We start from the raw sequence: 14,169 nt of genomic DNA, 5'->3' as shown, positions 1-14,169 counted from the left end.
ATCCTTTCCTCACACAAACACTTACCTTGGGTTCTTGCCCTGTTCCAGATGGCTGACGATGGATGGATCGGCGGAATCTGTTTCGCAGAGCCCGGCCTTCCAAAGTTGTTGATACTCAGCCTGGAACGCATTGGAGTTGTGGATCCGCCAGAATTTCTTTACCGGGAGTACGACTCCAAGGGCACTCTTCGGTGTGACCTGATGATCTTCATAGCAAGGAGCACCCACTACCCTGATGTGGACCCTTGGTTCATCTTCACCACTGGATTCCGTTTCCCGGATACCTATCGGAAAGCCGCCCGCAAAGCCCTACGACGTCTGCGTGTGATCTACAGGCATCACCTCCAGCGGACTCCTATGGGATTTTTCCCGCCGACTGAAGGAAAAGGACGCACATGGATTGCCAGGATGAGAGGACTTGGAAGAGAAGAAGAAGACCTAGAAGACACGGTCTCTCACCTATCCATCTATCTCACCGGCCTGGATGAGCTCTATCGCGAGCAAGCAGCACAACTGAAACAGCAGGTCCGCAGAGCAGAAAAAGCAACCCAGGAGATGGAGGAACAACGGTCGAGGACTTTCCATGCCGAGTATTCCCTAGCCGCCCTCCAAGTCCAAATGGATGAAAAAGAGGAAGAACTGGAAGAACAGCGGGCAAGAGCCACACGCGCCGAGGACTCGCTAGCCGCTCTCCAAGCTCGTATGCGGAGGTACGAGGCTCGCTGGGGAATAGGCGGATGGATAGAGGAAGATGAAGAAGAAGAACCCATGGAAACCCATTGGGACGTAGGTACTCAGACAGAGGAAGAAGAGCCCGAGGAAACCCATTGGGATAAGGGTACTCAGACCGATGACACCACGGATCAGTATCTCCCACTGAAGAAGCGCCCTCTTAGGATCAAGGAAGAGTCTCCATGATAGGAGTTGTCTCCAAGCTAGGACCTTTGCTCTAATAATAATCATGTACCCATGGAGTTGTACCCCCATGACGCCATAAATAAAAATCATCTACCCCTTTGTGTACCTCAAATAATTGTGCAAGTTTTTCACCATATCTTTGTTTTCAGATGGCTGAGGAAGGATGGACCCAGGGCGACTGCCAAGCTGCACCTGGCTTCCCCAGCCTCTTGATCAACGCCCTGGAGAGCCTTGGCGTCGCAGAACGCCCAAGGTACTACAGCAGAGAGTACGAGCATCATGGCACTCTCCGCTGCAGGGTGATCCTAGTCGTCGCCAGAAGCGACCGTTACCCCGACATCCTGTCATGGCGGGTGACTGCTACAGGGTTTAGGCACCAGGACACCTATCCCCTAGCCGTCAGGAAAGCATTTCGTTATCTGTGCCGGATTTTCGAAGGACACCTCACCCCCACACCAATGAGGTTCTTCCCACCAGCCATCAGGACTCCAGTTTGGGAAGCTCGAATGAGGAGCCTGGAACGACGCTGCCATGAAGAAGTCCTCCTGTATCAAGTAGCTACCTACCTAGCCTCCTTGGATCAGCTCTTTGACGAGCAAGCCAACTTGCTGAGGGAACAGACCCATCGAGCCGAGCAAGCAGAGCTCGCACTAAGACTGCAACAGATCCAAGCAGTCCAAGCTGAGGCAAGAGCCGCAGCAGCGGTCAGCAGTGAAGCAGTTGCTCAGGAGAGCCTCAGGCAAGCCCGAGACCGGCGTATGCAGGAATGGGCTAGTAGTGGAACCCCAGTCCCGGCAATAGGAGAAGACCATGTTCTGCTCGGGACGCCCGTCTTTGGATGGGGACCACTCGTTGGAAACCCACTAGCCCCACCCGAGAATCCTGGAAGGTCTACGGCCGCCGCCGCAAGAGAAGCCGCAACGCAACCCCGGGAAAACGGAGGTCTAGAGGATGGCGTACCGGGACCACTCTTTTCCCCGGAGGTCGTGGGTACCTTTCCGAGGGAGGAACCCACTCAAGCCGATGAGTCAGCCTAAAGTGTTAGCGATCGTCAAGGGATGAAGCCGTGTGGTCCGAAGAAGATCAGTGCCCCTTTTCTTTTGTAGTTGTGTACCCGGTCGTGTAGTACGCGTTTGACCTTGCCCCTTGCTGTACCACCCTTGCTGTAATAAAGCTGCTTGTGCTTGTTGTTTGTGATGATTGCTTGTTGATTGTGTGCTTGCCGGCAGTAAATAGATACTGCCTTTTCAAAAAAAAATACGACTTAATCGACTTAAACATCACCTAATCTTAGTCCCAATCCACTCGTTCTGCAGATGGTTTCCCGGAGCATCACAAGGGCCTCCCGAGTCAGGGACCCTGCAACCGCTGATGCAGGAGTACACCCTGACGGGCAAAACCATCCTCAGGAAGAACAAGAAGTGAGTCAGGGCAGAGGAGAAAATCATGGTGCACAGCTGCCACCACCACCACCACCACCTTTCGTGGACCTGGCACAAGTAATCCATAACCAGACTCTCATACTGGAGACACTGGCCAATGCTCTAGTGAACAGGCAGCCACGAGAGCAGACCTTTAATGACAAGCTGACAGCTTTTCTGAGGGCCAAGCCACCCACTTTTGCCGGATCCAGCAACCCCTTGGATGCAGATGACTGGCTCCGCGTGATCCAGAGGAAGCTCGAGCCATTTGGGTGCCAGGATCGAGATAAAGTTCTTCTGGCTGCACATCAACTCACCGGGACTGCCTTAGCCTGGTGGGAGAATTACTGCGCTGCCGCCAGAGAAGCCTCCACCATCACCTGGAATGAATTCGTGAGGGAATTCCGCCGTTATCACATCCCCTCGGCCACCATGAAGCGCAAGGCAGATGAGTTCCGCGCACTTCAGCAGGGGAGTATGTCGGTGGAAGAATATACTCACCAGTTTATGGAGCTGTCTCAATATGCGCCAGATGAAGTGAACGACGACGAGAAGAAGCAGGACATGTTCAAGAAGGGACTAAACCCAGAACTCAGGACCCTGCTCACCCCTCAGATCTATCCTGATTTTAACACCTTGATGAACAAGGCAATCCTCACCGAGAAGGCTAAGATTGATGAAAGGAAAGAGAACAAACGCAAGTTTCTGGAGAGTAAGTCTCGCCAGCAGGATCGTTTTCAGAAGACCAGAAGTCTCAGCTACAACGCACCAAGGTCCCAAGCCCCAATGCAGTACAAAACTCAGTCTCAAGTGACAGGACCACGGGCCCCTAACACACAGCCCAGAAGCCAGAACACCATGAGGGCCTCACAGAATAATGCGAGCCAGGTCACCAACAACAACAGCAACGTGAGAGCCTGCTTCAACTGCCGTGAGACGGGTCACTTCATCGCCGACTGCCCCTATGCCAAGAACAAGCCTGCTACTTCGGCTTTCTCCAACACAGTGAACGGACCCAAGCCAGTTCTGACCGGTGCCAACCGAGTGCCCCTCCGTGGCAACAGCAACGACAACAACAACCAGCAGATGCAATCCCAGCAGTCTTTTGGACGAGCCCGTGTCAACCACATCGACGCACGGGAAGCTCAAAGAGCCCAGGGCGTAGTACTCGGTGAGTACCTAGTCAGCTCAACTCTTGCAACAGTACTATTTGATTCTGGAGCATCACACTCATTCATATCCTCGAGTTTTGTGGAGAAACATAAAATACCTACAGTACTACTAAAAACACCCCTAATAACCCGGACGCCCGGAGGAGACATCAGGTGTCAACTGGGTTGTCTACGGGTAAGGATCAATTTAAGTGGGGTAGAGTTTCTAGCAGACCTAGTAGTACTTAAGTCAGAAGGGATAGATGTGATCCTTGGAATGGATTGGCTGAGCAAACACAATGGCCTCATAGGTTGCACGAATAAGGTAGTACATCTAACAAACTCAGAGGGAGTCCGAGTGACCTGTCATACCCGGGAAAGTGGAGCAAACCCGATGGTGTTTAGCATGGAAGCCAAGTCCTTGGAGGAAGTCCCAGTAGTGAATGAATACCCCGATGTCTTTCCCGAAGAACTTCCCGGTATGCCACCAGATAGGGACATAGAATTTATCATTGATCTTGTTCCTGGAACCGCCCCCATAGCCAAGAGACCGTATAGGATGGCAGCCTCCGAGTTGGCAGAATTAAAGAAACAACTAGAGGATCTACAATGGATTGGCTTTATCAGGCCAAGTTCGTCACCTTGGGGAGCCCCGGTTCTATTCGTCAAGAAGAAGGACGGAAGTATGAGGTTGTGTGTAGACTACCGGGCACTAAACGAAGTCACTATCAAAAATAAGTACCCCCTTCCCAGGATCGATGATCTCTTTGATCAGTTAAAAGGAGCCAAGTACTTTTCCAAGATTGACCTAAGGTCCGGATATTTTCAGCTCAAGATTAGGGAAAGCGACATCCCGAAGACAGCCTTTGTCACCCGGTACGGACAGTTTGAGTTCACAGTGATGTCTTTCGGACTGACAAATGCACCGGCCTATTTCATGAACCTCATGAATAAAGTTTTTATGGACGAGCTAGATAAGTTTGTCGTAGTCTTCATTGACGACATACTTATTTACTCGAAGAGCATTCAGGAGCACGAGCAGCACCTGAGGGTAGTTTTGGAAAAACTGAGAGTGCATAGGCTATACGCCAAATTCAGCAAGTGTGAATTTTGGCTGGAGAAAGTAGCCTTCCTTGGTCATATTTTGACCGCAGAAGGAGTGGCAGTAGACCCCGAGAAGGTCGAAGCAGTATCCAACTGGCAGCCGCCGACCAATGTGAGTGAGATCAGGAGTTTCCTCGGATTAGCTGGGTACTATCGGAGATTTATTGAGGGATTCTCTAAGATAGCCCGGCCCATGACAGAGCTGCTCAAGAAAGAAAAGAAGTTCATCTGGACGGAGTCGTGCGAAAGGAGCTTCCAGGAGTTGAAGCGAAGATTGACGACAGCCCCAGTGCTAACCCTGCCGGATATTCATCGGGATTTCGTCATCTATTGTGATGCGTCCCGACAAGGATTGGGTTGTGTACTGATGCAAGATGGGAAAGTCGTTGCATATGCTTCCCGTCAGCTCAGGACTCATGAGCGAAATTACCCAACCCATGACCTAGAACTTGCAGCCGTAGTGCACGCACTTAAGATCTGGAGGCATTATTTGATTGGAAATAAGTGCGAAATCTTTACCGATCATAAAAGTCTGAAGTATATCTTCACCCAGCCGGACTTGAACTTGAGGCAAAGAAGATGGCTAGAATTAGTCAAAGATTATAATTTGGAAATTCATTATCACCCAGGGAAAGCAAATGTAGTAGCCGATGCTCTAAGTCGGAAGTCTTATGGGCCTAAGAATGACCATTTACAAGAAGAAATGGCACGATTAAATGTGCACATTGTCCCTCGAGGTTCCAGCCAAGTGCTGAACGTTCAATCCACTCTGGAAGAAAGAATCAGGAAAGCCCAAAAGTCGGACAAGGGACTGATGGAAATCCGGAGGCAAACCGGAGAAAATAAGGCCCCAGATTTTCGAGTTGATAATAAGGGAACGTTGTGGTATAAAGACAGAATTTGTGTGCCCCAGAAAGGAGATTTCAGGCAGTTGATCATGGATGAAGCCCATAACTCGGCCTACTCAATTCACCCAGGATCCACCAAAATGTATATGGACATAAAACAGAAGTATTGGTGGAATGGGATGAAGGCAGATATTGCACGATTTGTCGCCCGTTGTGATACTTGCCAGAGAATCAAAGCTGAACACCAGAAGCCAGCAGGATTACTGCAACCCCTACCCATTCCGGTGTGGAAATGGGATGAAGTAGGAATGGACTTTGTGGTGGGCTTGCCCAGAACCCAGAGAGGACATGACTCCATATGGGTAATAGTGGATCGCCTTACTAAATCAGCTCACTTCATACCCGTACGGACCAACTATGATGGGGAGAAGCTAGCTAAGCTCTACATAGAGAACATAGTGAAATTGCATGGTGTGCCCAGCCGAATCGTTTCAGATAGAGGGACCCAGTTCACCTCAAGATTTTGGAAGAGTTTGCATAAAGCCATGGGCACCAAGCTAGACTTTAGTTCCGCTTATCATCCGCAGACGGATGGTCAGACGGAAAGGGTGAATCAGATTATGGAAGATATGCTGAGAGCGTGTGTCCTCACTTATGGCAAGGATTGGGAGCAGAGTCTACCCTACGCCGAGTTCTCATACAACAACGGGTACCAAGCAAGCTTGGGCATGTCACCGTTTGAAGCTCTCTATGGAAGAAAATGCAGAACCCCTCTGATGTGATCAGAAGTTGGAGAACGTGCCCTAGTCGGCCCCGCACTCATAAAAGAAGCCGAAGAAAGAGTCGCCGAGATTCGAGAAAAGCTAAAAGCAGCCCAGTCCCGACAAAAGAGCTATGCGGACAAGAAAAGACGGGAAATAAGTTTCAACCCAGGAGATTTTGTGTATCTCAAGGTATCACCCATTCGAGGAACTCGGAGATTCCAGGTACAAGGAAAATTGGCCCCTAGGTACATTGGACCATACCGAGTTTCGAAGAAAGTTGGAGCAGTAGCATACCGATTGGAATTACCAGAAGAAATGTCAGATATACATCCGGTATTTCACGTCTCGCAGCTAAGAAGATGTCTAAGAGTACCCGAGGTAGAGCATGTGCCAGCAGAAATGATAGATCTACAGCCAGACCTGCGATATCAGGAAGTACCGGTCAAGATTCTAGACACCATCACCAGGAGAACCAGAAACTCCGAAGTACGAATTTGCAGAGTTCAGTGGAGCAGACACGGAGTAAAAGAAGCTACGTGGGAACGCGAAGATGCCCTGAAGAAGGAATTTCCCCACCTGTTTAGGAACCAGTCGAATCTCGAGGACGAGATTCATTTTAAGTGGGGTAGGTTTGTAACATCCCGAAAATTACCTAAATAAATCGTGCGCTAAAATTTTGCTTCGTCGTTAAGCTCGAGATCCCTCCTTGAAACCCTAACCCCAGTTCTGCCAGATCTCCCGATTCCCCAAGGACCCGACACCCGTATCCAGCACCCTATTTCTCCTCGACCCGTGCGTCGCGTTCTCGCGCGCCCGGACGCCAAGCGTGGCCGACAGGCTCCGCGATCGGCGCCGTGATCCCGGCGCGGATCCCTCTCTCCCTCTCTCCTTTTTCCCTTTTCTTTCCCCCTCCTTTTTCCTTTTCTTTTCTTTTTTTCCATTTTCTTTTCTCCTTTCTTTCCTTTTCTTTTCCCTCTCCTTTCCTCTCCTCTCTTTCTTTCCTTCTCCTCTGCCGCGCGCCTGGCCCGCGCCCTCCCCTCGCCCCCTGCTCACCCGGCCGCGCTCTCCACCCGGGCACGCCGCCCTTGGGCCCAGCTCCGGTCGCGCAGCACGCCCGGCCCGGCCGGTCCTCCTCCCCGCGCGCCCCCTGGCCGTGCCCCACCTGCCGCCCGCGCCACCACCGCACACGCGCGCGCCCGCCTGAGCTGAGCCGCGCCAAGGCGACACGGTGCCGTGTCGAGCCGAGCGCACAGCGCCGGCGACTGCGGCACAGCGCCGCCTGCGCGCGGTCACCGCTTGCCCAAGGCACCGCCACGCGGTCCGCCCATCGACGACCCCCGCACAGGGCCATCGGCGACCCGCCGTCGCGTCCCATCCCGCTCGCCGGCCCCGCTCCCACCGCCACCGACTTGGCCGCCTATAAAAGACCCCGCAGAGCCCTCCCCGAGCTCCACCGCCACCGCCGCACGGTTTTTCCCAAGCCCCAGCGTCCCACGCCTCCTCTCTTCAGCCTGCAGCGCCGCCGCTTGCCTTGCCACCGCCGGCCACCGCGGAGCCCCCTCCCCACTGCCCCTCGACCCGAATCGAGGTAGGTTTGGGCACCTCTGAGGCCCAATGATGCTCCTCCCCCTCCTCTTGACCGCCGCCGCCCCTCTGGATTACCGATCCAGGGCCGCCACCACCCGCCGCCGCCGGCCGCCGTGGCCGAGCCACCCCAGGCCGCCACGGGCTGAGCCGCGGCCGGGAATCAACCCCGCACGCCTCCCTGGCCCTTTTCCCCCTACTCCGGGCTGCCGCCGTGCCCCCAGGCCGCGGGCCCGTGAGCTCCGACGAGCGCCGGCCTCCCTCCCCTGTTTCCCAGCGCGGGGAGGAAGAGGACTGGCATTTTTGCCAAGAACCCTCTCCACTTTCCTCTATTCATTAAAGAAACCCCACCCCTTTAGGCCCTTTTTCATTTAAAACCCCTTCTTTTATTATATTCCCAAAATAAACCCCACTATATAAACATAATTACAAATAAAACCCTGACTCCTTTAGATTAACCCAAGAAACTTTTAAAATTTAAACAAAGCCCCTGCTTACTTAATCCTAATTACAACTAGGTCCCTAGACCGGCCTAAACGCTTCCCTGACCTATCCTTTTATGTGCCTAACGACCCCGGCTTAACCTAAAATTTTACCCCGCCTCTCCTAACTCAGCTTTGGCCATGCCATTCAGAAACCATCCAAAAATAATACTCTATGCTCTATATTCCATGTGTTCCCGTTTCGAGCTCGACGACAAATCTTTGTTTTGATTATGTGTTTGTTTGTGTGCGCTGTAGACCACGGAGTGACCGAAGGAGAGCCCGTCAACGAGCCGTACTGTGAGCAGGAGAACGAAGACCAGTTCCGCGACCCCGAGCCCGAAGGACAGGACTTCCCCGAAGGCTGCGAAGACGGCAAGTTCAATCCCATCCTTTGATGCATGTTTCTGTCCTAGTTTTTATAAACACCACCCAATGGCCTGTTTTATAAATTGCATATGTTTTGCTTGCATGAAAACACGGTTGGATAGCCACCCCTTGACTTGTGATGACCATTCCTTGACCACCTAGATTAATGTCTGATTTTGCTTGGACGTTAATCGATATTAGAACGCTCAGGACTTTACTCATAATATGATTTATTTGATAAAGAAAATGTGTGCGTGTGGGAAGGGATAAAATGTGGATTTCGAAAGATGAGTATGGACGAGATGGACGGCATTTCTGTGTGATTTGCCGATTGGTGTGCTTGTGCCTGTGTGGCAGAGCAAGGAGGGAGATATCCATCTTGTCGTGTCTAAGGACCGAGTTGGTGTGTCATCTCACCTAACTCCATTATCGTGCAAACCACTCGACCGTTGAATGGGCAACGGCGTAGCATAAATCCCACTAGTTGGTGTGGTAGCCATCAGGAGAGCTGAGAGCAACGGGTGACTAAGGAAAAGGGATAAGCCCCGAGTGACTTATGCCCGGTTATACCTAAGTGAACGGTCAATGACCCCTTGGTGCGTCCCGTGATGGCTAGTCAGGCTTAGCTATGGTGGGTAATGGCTATGTTGGGATCTACACCGACACGACGGTGTTCGAGTTGTGGTATCCTACTTGTGGGTAAAGTTGCACACCTCTGCAGAGTTAAGAATCTATTCGAATAGTCCGTGCCCACGGTATTGGGCGAGTTACGGTGTGGTCACATAACTAGTGTTTCTCTGGGATGGGCTGGTGTGAGTTGTTTTGGAATTGGTCCCGGCAGTTGTGCCGTGTGCTACGTCGGACGGGGAGTCCGGTAGCAGTTTTAAAACCTGAACTCTGTGTTAATGCCAAAAACTGATTTCTAAATGGTTTTCTATAAAATAAACCCCTGCATAAAGTATCGCTTTTCGGCAAATTAAACCGTAACCTTATCCTTAATTTACCTATGCATATTATTCTGTTATAACCCCCCTCCGTGGGTGTGGTTGGACTTGCTGAGTACGTTTGTACTCACCCCACTCTTACTTTTTACAGAAGAAGACCCGGACTTCGTACCAGACGACGCCGAGTAGGGTTATCGTTCTACACCCAACCTTACCTGTGGAACCGGCCCTGTTGAGATGCCTCCGCTGTCGCAGTACTCTGAGCCCGTAATAGACCCTATGTGGTTCGCGGTCTGGTGTTATGTCGTAGCCTGGTTAATTATTATTATCATCTGTATCGAGTGTCCGCCAAGGTTTGTAAGGTTTTGAACCATCTGATGTAATAAATGTGGCATCAGCCTCCTGGGACTGGTGCTTTGTATCACATTTAAGTCTTCTCTTATGAGGGGACGCTTCACCAGGTGCCCCTACAGCTGTCTCACCAGGTCCTTGATGTGGCTCAGCTCCACCACCACCCGCCCGCCGCAGCCTCCGTCGCCGTCGACGACGGCGACGCTCTCCATCGCTCTCCGCTGCTGCTGCGTGCCCTTCCTCGCTCGCCCAAGGAAACTTCCCCTCTCCCTCTCTCTCTCTATCACCCTCGAGCTAATAACTTTGTTAGGCCAAGATCGAGCTGGTACGTACGGTGCTGCAGAAGTGGAGGCAGGATTGCGTCGTCGTTTGCTCGGGGGAAGAGGCAAGTGGTGAGGGAGTGTGGCGCACGGAGCTGCTCCCCTTTTATAATGCTAGCTGCAACCGTTCCCTCTATCTAACTTCCTTATAGAAACTTTATACTATATTTTACTACTTCCTCTATATTTCTTTCTCTCCGACCATTCCCCCTATACACTATACATCATTTATTTATTATTTTTAAATTTTTTAAAAATCATATTGTATTTATACTACCATAATGTGTATTATTATCATGTTACGGAACTCAAATAAATTTTTTATCATAAACAAATAGCGTGATTAGAGTATGAGAGAGTTTTAATCTCCCCCATATATGGGGGGAGATTCATCTCTCCCCCGTATGGGGAAACCGTTGGAGAGTTTCCTCCCCCAAAGCTCCCCAACATAGGGTGAGGAAGATATACTGCGGGCCGTTGGAATTTTCCCTCCCCAGAGCTCCCCTACATGGGGTGGGGAGGTATACGGGAGGAAAAAGGGGAGGGAGCGAAGCGCGTTGGTGAAATTAAAGGGGAACGGAAGGACATGGGGATGGCGATCGATCGATGGATGGATGGATGCAGCGAGAATTTGACCGGTGAGATTGGCCTGATTGGGCACGGCGGATGCCATTTCGGAACACGTATTCATGGCAGTAGTGGCGTATACACGGAGTACAAACATACGGACAAAGAGACCTTTCTTGGACGCTTCGTTTGGACCCAGAGTTCTCTTGTGTGGCAATAGATGTCCAGTGTGTTCAACATCACGTACGGTTATCAAGTTAGTTATGAAGTAGTATCAGAAAGGATCCTACTTAGAACTCACTTTTCTTTTCTTTTTTTTTTGGAAAAAGAACTCGCTCTAGCCATGCGCGCACTCTAAATTATCGTGCACTCAACTTGGTGTTCTCAGTGCATGACCTGGAGCTACTCTTTTTTCACTCTGCGTTCAGACAGAGTGAAAACAGAGTGTTCTCAGTGCAAGACCTGAAGGTCTGAACTCTGAAGGTCGTTAGAGTTTTCCTATGGCCAAATTCAGTCCCAGAAACCCGAGAAGGATATGTGCAAAGGTATGACACAACACACGTTATGTGGAGGCGATGATGTCACAGGCCAGGTTTTGGTTGAGGCTATCCATGAGGGCCATCCTTAAAAAGGACGGAAAAAAAAGCTTGATATATGCACGGTTAAAGGCTTGTGAGCCTGCCATGTTTGTCTAGTTCAGATCGGGAATAAAGAACAAGCAAACTCGGCTGTATAAATTCCCAATTCCAAACACATCGCTTTCCCGCGTACGTAGTGTTTGGTGATATGCACTGGTTGGTACTCGTTGCACCACCACTCCTTTTTACAGATTTGTTTCATTCTATATAGCAGGCAGCAGCAGAGTGTTCTCAGTGCAAGACCTGGGTTACTCTTTTTTTCACTCTATGTTCACACACGGAAAGCTACTGGCTGCTACTGTTAGAGTGATGGTATGGAAATTCGGTTAGATCATGACCCAGCCGCCGCAGTTTTTGCCCCTTCTTTTTCTATGATTTACACTGCGGAGTTTCCTCGTCATTCATCAGTTCCGTGTCCCCTCCAACACACTCAGATGTTCAGAAGGTGAGCCCGCGAAGGACAGGGCCATCTTTAGTTTCCTGGAAACAAAAAGGCGGCAGAGGGTGGTCGTATTAAATTGAAGTTGCTTGCTGGTAGATGTCCCTTTGCACAAGGCCCTGGACTGATGATCCGTATTCATGTTCTTCTTAAACTTTGCAGTACCTGTCGGAAACAACAGTTGTTATACATCGTAGGCTGACAGTCTGCTGCTTACGATGAACGCAGTATATATACGTAACAGATAGCTACTAGTATATATACGCAGTATATATAACCTACAAAATCCTTCTAACACATTTCTTAATTCTTAATTATGCAACACACAGCGAGTAGTGTTGCACTAAACTGGATGGCATTGTATCGTCTTTAATTGACAAGAACAGGGTCCAGTAGGATCCATTAACTATATGCACGGCACATCCCTAATTATGTTGCTTATAGAAAAAAAAATGAGATGGATCAGAGAGTTTTCATAGGCCAGTTGCCCATGCTGACGATGGCCAACTCAATCCTGCCCCATTACACGCGTGAACAAGAGGAACGATATTATATTATTGTTTATCATCAGTTGTTGGTACAGGCATCGATCCACTAGAAGATAAGAAAGTACGAAAATGGTAATAAAAGATGTAATAAAAATCTCTAACGAGCTAGTGGTTGATGTGTCTGAGGACGATTGTTTTTGGAGCTGAAAATGTTGTTGCCACTGCTAAAAAAATATTTACCGCGATCTTTAAAAATAGTCTCGGAGGCGGCTGCAGCGGCCTGTAGCGGATGCCTGCAATTAACCGAGCCGGTCATTTTTTATTAACCGAATCGGTTATAAAAAATTGCTTCTCAAAATCCATTAACTGAGGCGGTAGCCTTAAAATAACCGCCTTGGTTAATACCCCTATTTTCGGAGGTGGGCGCCTTATAACGGCCCGCCTCGGTTAATGAATCGAGCCCAATAGAAAGCCATACGAGCCCAGTAGCTGAGAAGAGTATATAAATAAATCAAAACCCTAAACCCACACACCTCCATCCTTTCCCAGCCGCACTTCTCCCCCTCAATCTCTCTCTCTCTCCCCTCCCATGCCGCCCCACCGCCGGCCACAGACGCCACCCCACCTCCAGCCCCCGACGCCGGCCACACCCTCTCCCTCCATCACACCCCTGCCCCGGCGGCACGAGGGCGGATCCGGCGGTGGCGGCTCGGTGGCCCGGCGGCTGCGCGACGAGGCTGGTCCAATGACGGCGCAACCGGATCCGGGGGCAGCGGGACAGGATCTGCGCGGCGGCGGCGGGGCAGCGGCCTGCGGCGGGGTAGCGGCTTGCGGCAGCGGCGTGGGCGGAGCCCGTGGCGGCGGCCCGTGTCGACTGGCCAGCAGCGGCGATGGGCTTAGTGGGCCTGTGATGTGCTCAGCGGGCTCGGGCTCTTTTTTTTTAATTTTTTATTTGATTAACCGAGGCGGGTAGGTGCAACCGTCTTGGAAAAGTGGTCATTTACCGTGACCTTGCATCTGAGGTGGTTGCGAAAAACACCTCGGTTAATCGTTTTTGCCCGCCTCGATTAATCATTTTTGTAGTAGTGTGTTGATACCATGAGATATCAAGCAAGCATTTTTTCAGCCGTTTTGGAGGGTTCCAACTTCCAAGTCTGTTCTTGAGTTTTAATGGGTTTCTAGTGAGTCTATAGTCATAAATTAGGCTACAGAATAATATTACTGCTTGTGCCCTAGGTCTAGTACTTTGCATGATCTGAGCATATGGCTCTAGCAGATTCAGACAATCATTGCCAGAATTTTTTTTCTAATATAATCAGCACTTCACATTACAGGTCTAGCATAGGATAAGTTTTCCCTTGGTCACTGGTCAGCAATTTAGTTAAATAATTGAATCTCGCATTTCTTGAAGGATTAGCATCACATTTCCCATGTGCCAGTTAGCAGTGAATTGTTAAGGCCAGTCTCAATGCACAGTTTCATGACGCGGTTATCTAGATTGGAAACTAGGTAATCAACTGTGTGCCAGATGAGTTTTATGATGATGAAACTTCTCTCACGTCCCATGAAACTCTCTTCTCTCTCCTTGCCATATCAGCAAAATTGATGATGTAGCATAGAATTTAATGTCATGAAACTTTCATTGAGATTGATCTAATATCATAAGGAACGGAATGGAAGTTACTTTGCAAAATTGGGTCATAAATGAACTGTGTCCTACTGCCTCGGAAAATATCATTTGGGAAATCAAGAAATAACTTTTTATAACCTCCTTATTAACA

The sequence above is a fragment of the Panicum virgatum genome, chromosome 2K, assembly GCF_016808335.1.
Source record: "Panicum virgatum strain AP13 chromosome 2K, P.virgatum_v5, whole genome shotgun sequence".
NCBI lineage: Eukaryota > Viridiplantae > Streptophyta > Magnoliopsida > Poales > Poaceae > Panicum > Panicum virgatum.
Note: the sequence above shows the minus strand (reverse complement) of the source record.